Genomic DNA, 10,655 nt, shown 5'->3' on the forward strand with positions numbered 1-10,655 from the left:
AGGTATCTGGACTTTTGGCCTCAAGAACCTTTTGTCTGGAAACATCAACGTCAAACCCGTACAGGAGCTTTGAGCACTTAGGCCTCAGCTACACTCTGCTGCTGACACAGGGAGAGACAGCACGACTGAGTAGTCATTCCTGTTATGGTTCTTTGAAGTCTGCTTGAGGTTCACTGCTAGGTGCACATGTGTGGTTGGTGCATTGCAGAGCAGCAATGATTCATCAATTAACTGACGTTTTGTTTAATCCATGTAACCGTGAGTGTTACAGCAGAAACAGATTGAGGAGCATGCATGTGAATAAAACTACGGCAACCCTAAACTCACGCGGCCCACAGCTTTCTCCACAAAGACACTGATAACACAACAGCAGCAGTGAAGATGATGCTATCATAGTTTAGCATTGAATGTGAAACGTCCAAAACACCCACACTTATACTGTAATCACCATCAAAACCTTTACTCCTGGGAAAAAGCTCATGCAGGTTCTTCATGAAACATCATGTGCAAACTCATGTGAACTTTCTGCTATTTGTTTTACACAGCAGTAAATCCATAGCACAGCTGTTCCAATGAAAGCATACGTACACAGCTGAACTGCTAACTTAGTCTGACCAGGCAGCTTGCTGAAGGCTGACAGCAGCTATTTTACTTTATATGCCAGTGTCACCTGCGATAAGCAGAGGGTGAATCTAAATGGGGGCATGGAGTCTTAATTCAAGGCTTTAGTAGATTATTTTGCAGATTTAGACGAATATAAAATATATTAAACTGCAGTAACAAATAACATGTATATAAAAAGCTCATTCTTTTTTGTGGGCCAATAAAAGCACACGTGCCAGTAAGCCACTGACCAGAGGCTGTTAGGCTGGGCACTGAATTATTATTAACACTAATTATTAATATCTACACAATCAGAACATGAAACGAAATGTTGCAACAAAGCACAGGCCAAACCTCAGATCTGCGCTCGGAGAATACTGACTGGTCTCTCTCTTCATTGCCGTCATCACATGCTCTTTTAAAGGCATCTGCGCACATACAGATGAACACACACCTCATCCAGGAGATACAATACTGAATGCCTTTGTCTCCTAATGCAATAAAACCTTAACTGAAGCAAAAACTCTGCATCAGAGATTTTTATCTATGTATTCATATTACGTTCACTGAAACATCCTGTGGCTGCTCCAGTTTTGTCTAACGCCAAAGAAGATTCAGGTTGCCATTAAATTTTTTGATCAATGCTCTTTAGCACCTAGCCTCATACCTGTATTAACTATTTAGTCTGTTTACATAGATTCCACCTCATATGAGCATGATGGTTAGCTGCCTATGACAGCATCAGTCCACAGCAGTGGAACAGCGGGGACTGCAACACCAGCACGGGTCAGGCGGAACCCAATGCAGCCAACTCCACGTTTGCATCATCATCAGTGCCATTTGGATGCATCATCGTCTGGAACACCAGACACAACATCATCTTTCTCTAATTGATTAGTGGTTTCATTCCTCCCAAAGCCAACTGCAGACTGGGATGTGATGACGTTGTGGATGACGGTATTAAAACGTCTCTCGTTTCCCCGTTTATTTTGTGCCGTTGCAAAATACACCGTTTACTGCAATATTTTTTAATTGCTTTACATGACGGTTTCCAATAGTCACCATGGCAACACAGAAGAACCAGACAAAGGAAATTGAGGAGCGTTTTTCTAAACGTGGGGTTAGCTGAGAAGCATGGACGCGGTTTGGTTATGAAATTAGTGCTGAAGCTATCGATTAATCTATCAATTATTCCATCGATTAATCGGATAAGAAATACTTTTGTCTTATTAATGAGCAATGATAAATATTCAGAATAGAAAAAAATACGCCCCTTTCAAAATTAACTGTAAAGTAAATATGAAATCTAAACTGAGGCATAAAAAAAAAAAAAAAAAAAAAAAAAGCATGTTTACTCTGTCTTGTTGGAAAGCTTTATGAGTCATTGTGCGCGTTTGGCTGTGTGTTTAAGTGTGCAGGTGAGTTTCTGCCTGTAAGCCTATAAAGGAGCATGTGAGCATAGCAGCATACTGAAGTTTTCCCTGTGCTTTGATGCAAAGTTTGTGCTGCTGAAAACAAGACATATATCAAGTCAGATATCTATTCATATTAATGTACAGAATTCACCTGCTTGCTGCTACTACTGCACATTCACCCAGTGTGATATATGTGTGTGTGTTGTGTTGTTTATATGTGTGTGTGTGTGTGTGTGTGTGTGTGTGTATATATATATATTTATTTATTTATTTTTTTTGCACATGTCGAGGAGCGTGTCAGGCTACATTTCACTGTGTGTTATACTTGTATAACTATGCATGTGACAAATAAAGAACCTTGACATTATGATGGAGCAGACGTTCATTAATATCAACAAGAATTCACCGCCCAACCTAAAATCCCTCTCGTCAGTTTAATTTTTAGATTTTTAACGCGATTTAATTAACAATGTTTGATATTATTTCCCTTTCAGTCTGAAAAATATTATGAAAACTTCAAAATAAATATGGTTTAGTGCATGCCATGCCCACCTTTAGACCCACCCCTGGTAAGTTAACAGTTAATCTGCATATTTTAACACAACTTCTGGAGACTTCCTGCAGATTTTTATCTATGTAAAGCAAACAGTGGTGGATGGAGCAGGTACAAAGTTCGCTTTCCTTCATGTCAAAGTTTGTTGGTGCTTTGATGAAGGACCGCGGTTGCGGTTTCCCAGTAAAGCTTTAAATGTTGATTACAGGAACAGTGCTGCTGATTTGGACACTAGAAACATGTTTTCTTTCACTTTACCCGAGGTCACGGTCCTGGTACCGGCTCTGCCGGGCTTTGTGGGCTTAATGTCGTCAAACCTTTTATTCACGCGCTGCTCTTAAATACGTTTGTCTTGCAGATCTGTTTTAAGTTGCAAATGAGTTTAAGAACATGAAGTAAAAGAAAGCTCAAAATAAACCACAGAGTCAAACGTTAGAACAGGGTTTTCCCCACAGCACGCATACAGACTCAGAGACAATTTTGTGCAATGGTCAAAACCCCAACTCCGGGTATACGATGCCCACCCAGCCAGTCTCACTTACGTTACGAGCGTCGGGCCAAAGTTACGCTGCAACAGCAGATATGCGAACGACCCGAGCAAACGCATCCCTGTATGAGCTTAACGGTGCAGTTCATCCGAGACTGGAGACACTGCAGTCAAACTATTTTCCGGTCCACTGCTCTCCAGGGCTGAAGTCAGTTTCATAGTGGCATAACTGTCCGATACAAATCCTCATTCAAACAAGGTGAGGTTGTAGCTTTTCTTTGATTTCCCACTACGTTCACATGTAAAATCTTTACTTGGGGAGAAGATTGAACCCAGACTAAAGCTGACTGCTTGTGGTCAACATTTCCTCAGAGCATTACGCCAGCTCAATGCAACTAACATTGCGTCATTTTCAAACTGCCAACTCTCCGAGGCGAGCAAACTGGAGGTTTACACAGAAAGAAAAAGGACATTGATAAACAACATCTTTTAAATATCAGAGCAATCCCAGTAGCTTACACACACCCAAAAAACTAAATAAATACAAAATTAAAAATTATATATCAATGAGCTTGTAAAGGACCACTTCACCATCATGTGCAAGTCATCTGGAATCTATTTAATAATTCTTACAAGATTACTTAAATTCAAAAAAATCTACTATCAAGTTAGGGTACGAGTCAAACCGAGCAGGTGGACGTGGAAAAGGGTGATAAATAAGCTCAGCTGTGAAAACAACATACATTAGGTTCATATATTCTAAAGCAGGTGACTCTGCCGACAGGTACTCATAACTACCGCACCCACACAATCTCACATCTGTGTGCTCAGTGATTCAATGTTAAAGGTCAGGGGGAAGTCATAAAGCATTGTAGGTGGCCAACACCTTTGAAGACTGCTGCAACTGCACTTAAAGGTAAATTTCTCCTACTGATCGTCACTGGCATTTCAACATTACCAATCTGTGTAGGTTGTACTGAGATTTCTCCTTACGAAAAACTCTAAATCATCGCATTAATTCATTTGAGGTTACATAAATTTAAATTGACACTTTAAATTGACAGAGCGGCACAGAGAGAGAAGCAGCTGAAAGTTGGTTTAAACAACTGATAACAATCAGACCAGAAAAGTTTCACAAGAGCTGAAAGGAAGTAAGGGTGAGAAATGGAGAAGCGTTAAAGACGTGGAAGGTGAGAAAAACAATAAATGAGTCCTCACGGTACCGCTAATAAAACGGCTATACTGAGTGAGTTCTGAATTATTTAATGAACCAAAACTGTACACCTGACTTCTACTATGTGATGATTTATGGTCATTGTCATTATCCAGAAACAACAACATCTTATTTTCTGCATAGTTTAAGCACTAAAACTAACGTTAGGATGAGCTCGACAATATTACCGTAATCGTTTCACTGAGACGATGATGAGATGAAGATGCAGATTATTACCGTATTTTTTTGGACCATAAGGCGCATTAAGCGACAAAGTCAGAGAAGTCAAACTTTACTCAACTCATTCTTCTTGATTCCTCCACTTCTGTACCATTGATTCATTAATGCTGTATTCTATCACAGCTGCTCTATTCCCATGTTGTTGCAGTATATTAATGACTGACCTCGTATTGTGGATGGATTATCTCAATTGTTCTCCTGACTGAAGTTTGGGCCGTTTACAGCATCCTGCCATGCGACTATTTGTCTCTAACCACCAGAATCCCTCACTGTGTTTGTGTAATGCTAACATAGCTGTGCCGCTAGCAATCACGTAGCACATCATTATATACCAGCTAGCCCAACTTCAGTAACCCTACAAACGCCACTGCTGTTTAGTTTTCTGTCTTCATTTATGTTGGAAGTGATAGAAGAGCTGTACGTTTGAATTTTTCAGAAATCTCTCAGTCAGAACATGCTATATCATGCTTAGGTAACTAGCAAAACTAGCGCGCTAACTTCCAGTAACTTCCTGCTAACTTCTAACTCCGTGAAATGTAATAAATTCTGTTTTCATGGATGCCTGGATGTTAAAATTAATTGTTACACCCGGTAAAGCAGCAAAGCTGATGATTTTATTAAAGATGAAAGAATTTAGACAGATTTTAACTCTCAGTGATGCTGCAGTGTTTGTTTGACTTTGGGACCTGAAGTGGCGGAGTTTAGGACCCAGATTACTCCGCGAGGCTCCTGACTACAGTAGCCGTAATGCTCTGACAATCCATCAAGCGGTGCGGCTTCGTAGCTTACCAAAGTCGCACAAGAACATTTTTTGACATGTTTTGAGCGCCGTGTAGCACATAAAATCGGTTCGAGGTCAGTAAGCACAACCAGAATTCATACAAAAGGTACACTGACGATTTTTGAGAAAATTAAAGGATTTTAAGTGCGCCTTATAGTGCAGAAAATATGCTAATTTGTGATTTGGTAACCCTAGAAGCTGGGAACAACACCTACCTTTCCCTGCATGTCCCAGTGTTTTGGAACAATTCTGTTACCTGGCGTTCATGTGCATCTCCACATGACATAAAGACACCGCCCAGATTCATAAACCGCTCCGATAAGCCAACAAAAAAAAACAAACAAACAAACAAACAAAAAAAAGTGCTTCATGAATACCACTCCGTTTAGCTTAAAGACACACTATCACACATCTTGTACATCTGCAGTCTCCCAAAGACAAAGCGAGAACTTTGTGATGATTTAGAGACGCTGCCAGCAGAAAGTATTATTTGGGTTTTCTCAAACTGTTCGTGCATGAAGCCATTACTCTGATTCTGAAGATGAAATCTAAGGATAGGTGTCCTTTGAAATGTAATGCCGTTTACACAATTAGCTCCAATTCAAAAAAGATAGTTTACATGAAACAGAAAGCAACTGTCTTTGTGGAATGGTCAAAATGTATGTTATCTAGAAACAGGTCGCTGCAATAACCAAACCTGATAAGACACTTTAGTACTGATAAATACCTAATAAGGAACATTATTCTGATAAAGCCTCTGCTCTTTTACAGCAATTCAAAGCACTATCAAATAATTAAATTCTTTTAGAAGTAGCAGATTCTCATTTTGTGTATTTCTGTGTAGTGGGACTGCCTAACCTGTCATTACTGGGGAAGGCTAATAAACAACGAAGATTTACAGTGGCATTGCTGATAAACTGCAGTTGATATTCAGAGCAGAGTCCTGTTACACCTCACACCGGGCTCAGATGTGTTTGCACTAAATTAATTGAGGCTCTTCTCTCCTGTTGCTGATATGTAATCCTGCTGGCAGGATATTTTTCCCATTGATTTGTTAGGGCGAGCAGCTGAGGCTAAGGCTTCTCTCAGTGGAGCAACAGTGAAACCAAACCACATGAAACACTTAATAATGATGGCATCTGCACCTCATGAAGTCCTGATGGGAGAGGTCTGTGATAGCGGTGAGAAAAAGTAAGTTGGAGGCGAAAGATCCTTTCATATGTCTGTCAAGTCTGATGTTAAACGATAAGAAAAGCAGCCTTGTGAAACGTTGTTTTTCTCCCATTAAATGCTCCTTCTCTCTCACACTCTCCCTGGCAGAGAAACGGGAAAAATGAACTGATGTTAACAATCTGTCAAACACTCTCAAAGCTACACACATTCAACGTGCTGCCTCTGCTACCTTCTATGGGAGCACAGCACAAATAGAAGCTAGCTGGGCTGCACCACATCTACTAATACAAGCTTGCAAGCATGTATGGAGCGGCTGTAGTTCAGGACGCAGAGCGGGTCATATGCTAATCAGGAGGTTGGTGGTTCGATCCCTAGTTGCTCCAGTCTACGTGCCAAATATCCTTGAGGTTCTGTAGCTCTGCATGCTAACAGACAATACTGTGTCCTTGTTTACAGAGTCCAACAAGGACACGGTGTCACTTAACCTACCCGTGTTTACACTGTTGAAGAGAAACAACAGTAGTGAGTTTGGTCGTCAGGCTCTTACTGATAATGATTCATCCTTTCATTTCTGATCCGTGATCTGGTGCATTCCCAAACTACCACACAACCGCATGCTCAATCACCAGGACCACAGCTTTTAACCTGCCCACAACCTCTGTAATAAATCAGATGTTCTGTACAAATCCAATGAATCTCTAGCTTAACCACATGACAGGGACCAGTGATGGGTTTCCGTTCACCCCGAGACAGGAAAGTCATGGTGGAGTTTGCCAAAAACCAAATAAGACCGTGCTAACCTCTGTATTACCTGCAGCCATTTCACAACAAAGAAACTAGGAATGAGGGTAAACAGTCTTCCTCTCCTCTTATATTTACAACCCTTGAGCTCCACTAAGCTCAAGTTCCACTGAGGAAGGGAGAGCAGTAGGTCTTTTGTTCTTAGCCAATAGATCGGCGTGTACCAAAACCACACCCCATGTCTACTTCTGACAAACGTCAAAAAGGCAAACCGTGGAAATAACGCCCAAGCAGCTCAGAGCAGAGTATCACAAAATCATCAGCTTTTTAGAACCAAACAGAAACTTTGACAGAGGACTCCCAATCAATGCTGTGTGAGGGTAATGTCACAGAAAGGCTTTGTGGGGCCTTGATTATCAACCAAGTTGAATGGCTGATCCAGCTTGTTAACTGACATATAGCACTTTTTAAATACAGTCGTCCCTCGTTTATCGCGGGAGTTACATTCTAAAAACAAACTGCGACAGGTGAAAGGCGCGAAGTAGCCAACTTTTTTTTTTTTTTTACAACTATTATAGATGTTTTAAGAAACTCCTCACTACACACTTTATACTCTTTTCTCAGACAGGTATGAACATTTTCACACTTTTCTCTCTTGTTTAAACTCTCAAAGTTCAAACCTTCGTAGAAAAATAAGTTCAGTATCATAGAATGAAGCCAAAGATCAAACCCTGTTTTCAGGTCCAGAACATGGGAATAGAGCAGCTGCCAGAGAATACAACATTAATGAATCAATGATACGGAAGTAGAGGAAGCAAGAAGAATAAATGAGTAAAGTTTGACTTATTTGAATGTTTTTGTTTAATGTGCCTTATAATCTGGAAAATACGGTAACTTCTACCTTCCTTTGGCATGTCCAGAAGCTTTTTGTGTGATGGTTAGCATCGTCCTCTGCCTTTTGGGAGCTACTGCAGGAGCCTTTGACGGTGCAAAATCTTTCATCGGCATTGTTGTGTTTGTTACTTACTTACAAACATACAGTACAGCACTTCAGAGTCACACTGCTAGGATCGTTGATTTGTGTAAATTTGACAAGCTGAACACACTCTGTACTGGACAGGAGACACGGCAGGAGATTGGCAATGGTCTACAGCCAATCAGGACGCAGAACACAATGCGCTGTGAAAAAAATAAATAAAATAGCATGCACGAAACAGCGACGCCGGGAAAGGTGAACCGCGTTATAGCGAGGGAGCACTGTGCGACTCCTACTGTGCTGTGTTCGTCCTTTCTCACACACCACTGATTTCACTGCAGCAGCATTTCTTACCTTTCCATCTCATCTGCTCGATACACCCATCCAGTTACACTGAACAATTATGGGAAGTTGAATATAAACAAAATTAACTGTGAATTGATTGGTTGGTTCTGTTTGCTGCTACAGGCCGTCCAGCTGAAAGTAACTGACATGTCTGCATCTCCCATCACCTGCTGTAAGTGCATATATGTATCAAGCCTGAAACAGCTCAGCTGTTCCGTCTGTGCTTTACCACGAATACAACATTGAGCCTTATTAATGTAACTGACACTGCTGGATTGACTCTCATTTATTGTTTAATTGCAGACCAACAGAGATGGTAAATCCCAATGAAGCTGACTTAAACATACATGTTTTTGGTTTAGAAGTGTGAAGATGCATTTTATGTCACCACAGTACGTCAGCAAAACCATCCAGTTTCCTCTATTATAATTCTGTGTCCTACATGCAATTCACACAGGAAGCATTCACACTTCACACCGCAACAATCTCACTTTAGTGAAGAAAGTAACGGCTCTGTCAGGTTTAGAACACTGCTTTCAATGCTCTCTGCAAAAGTAATGCAGTCCTCAGGTAACTGAGCTTCACCTCAGTGGAGAAACAACTCCACTCCCTAACATCATGCAGCAGTACGAAGAATGACAAGAAAGAGCAGCTGAGGGGTAAATCTGCCACTGACTTGACCTTGTGAGAACAGAACAGAATAGCCCTTTACTGTCATTGTACGGTACACGTACAATGAAATTATGGAGTCGGCAGCCACCAGCATGAATACAATTTTGAACGCAGTAGCACACAGACGTGCTGCCAGGGCCATCGGTAGAAGGAGGATGTTTCAGTTCTGATTCCTCTTGGACCATGGTATATTCTGGATGGTTGGATAATTCTTCACTGCTGATTATTTCCAGAATCTCAGATTCTTTTATTGTCATGATGCCAAAAAGCAAAACGGAATTGCATGTTGTCCCACTCAGTGCAAAACTCGACGAAAAAAAACAAGAGTTTCTAGTAAATAAATACAGTTTAAACTTTAAACAGATATGTACAAATATCTGTGTGTGCGCTTGAGTCATTAAGCTGGTCAAGCTGAACTATTTCATGTAAATGTAACTTAACTGTTTGAAAGTGTCTTTATACTTGGCAGACTTTTACACCAGATGTTCTTCCTGACAAAGAGAAATTTTATCTCCAGTCAGAAAAGCAACCTATTTTAAAATCTATTTAAAATAAACTATAATGGATTTAAAAGTGATTTTTTTTAGATGCATACTGCAGACGCTGCTTCAGTGCTAGGAACAATTCTGTTTACATTATACATGCCTTCCTTAGCCAGTATCATTCGATGATACTCAACTCTATCTGTCCATGAAGCCAGATAACACACACCAATTAGCTACACTGCAGGAATGTCCTAAAGACAAGCCCTGGATGGCCTCTGATTTCCTGCTTGTAAGATTTCTGTATAGTTGTAGAGTCTTTACCCTACAATATAAAGTGCCTCGTGGCAACTGTTGTGACTTGGCACTATGTAAATAAAACTGAATTTAATTTAGATAAAACTGAGGTTATTGTACTTGGCACAAAAAATCTTGAACATGGTGTCTAGCCGGATACATACTCACCTCCAGTAACACCGAAGAATCTGAGTTGTTTTTGACCATAACAAACAAATGCGAGTCTGCTTTTTTACGTTCGTGCACTCTCTAAAATTAGAAACATCCTTCGTCAGAGTGATGCTGAAAAACTTGTTACATCTAGTCTGAACTACTGTAATTGATTATTATCAGGTTTGTAAAAAGCATTCAGTTGATCCGAAATGCTGCAGCGAGAGTACTGACAGGGACTGGAGCGAGCATATTTCTCCCTTACTTGCTTCTCGTCATTAGCACCCTGTTAAATCCGCGCTCTAATTTAAGATCCTTCCTCAGATATAAAGTCTTAAATAATCAGGCCCCATCTATCATCTTTAAGATGATAGTACCATATCATCCCAATACAGCAGTTTACTCTCAGACTGAAGGCTTATGCTTCAGCAGGAAATCTACGTTGTAACTGGAAATCCCTTTAACCCTACACTAGGGCTGGGTCATATTATACGGTTCACGGTAATACCGGTATAATGTTAGGCAAC

General features: G+C 40.5%; 1 protein-coding gene across 3 annotated transcripts in view; it reads right to left on the reverse strand.

Annotated features, from left to right (window-relative positions):
- The window catches only part of tpst1 (tyrosylprotein sulfotransferase 1), an 82,245-nt gene that overhangs the window by 28,411 nt on the left and 43,179 nt on the right, over positions 1-10,655 (reverse strand). The window lies entirely within an intron of this gene.

The sequence above is a fragment of the Haplochromis burtoni genome, unplaced genomic scaffold, assembly GCF_018398535.1.
Source record: "Haplochromis burtoni strain Fernald_Lab_line unplaced genomic scaffold, NCSU_Asbu1 Contig_132, whole genome shotgun sequence".
Taxonomy (NCBI): domain Eukaryota; kingdom Metazoa; phylum Chordata; class Actinopteri; order Cichliformes; family Cichlidae; genus Haplochromis; species Haplochromis burtoni.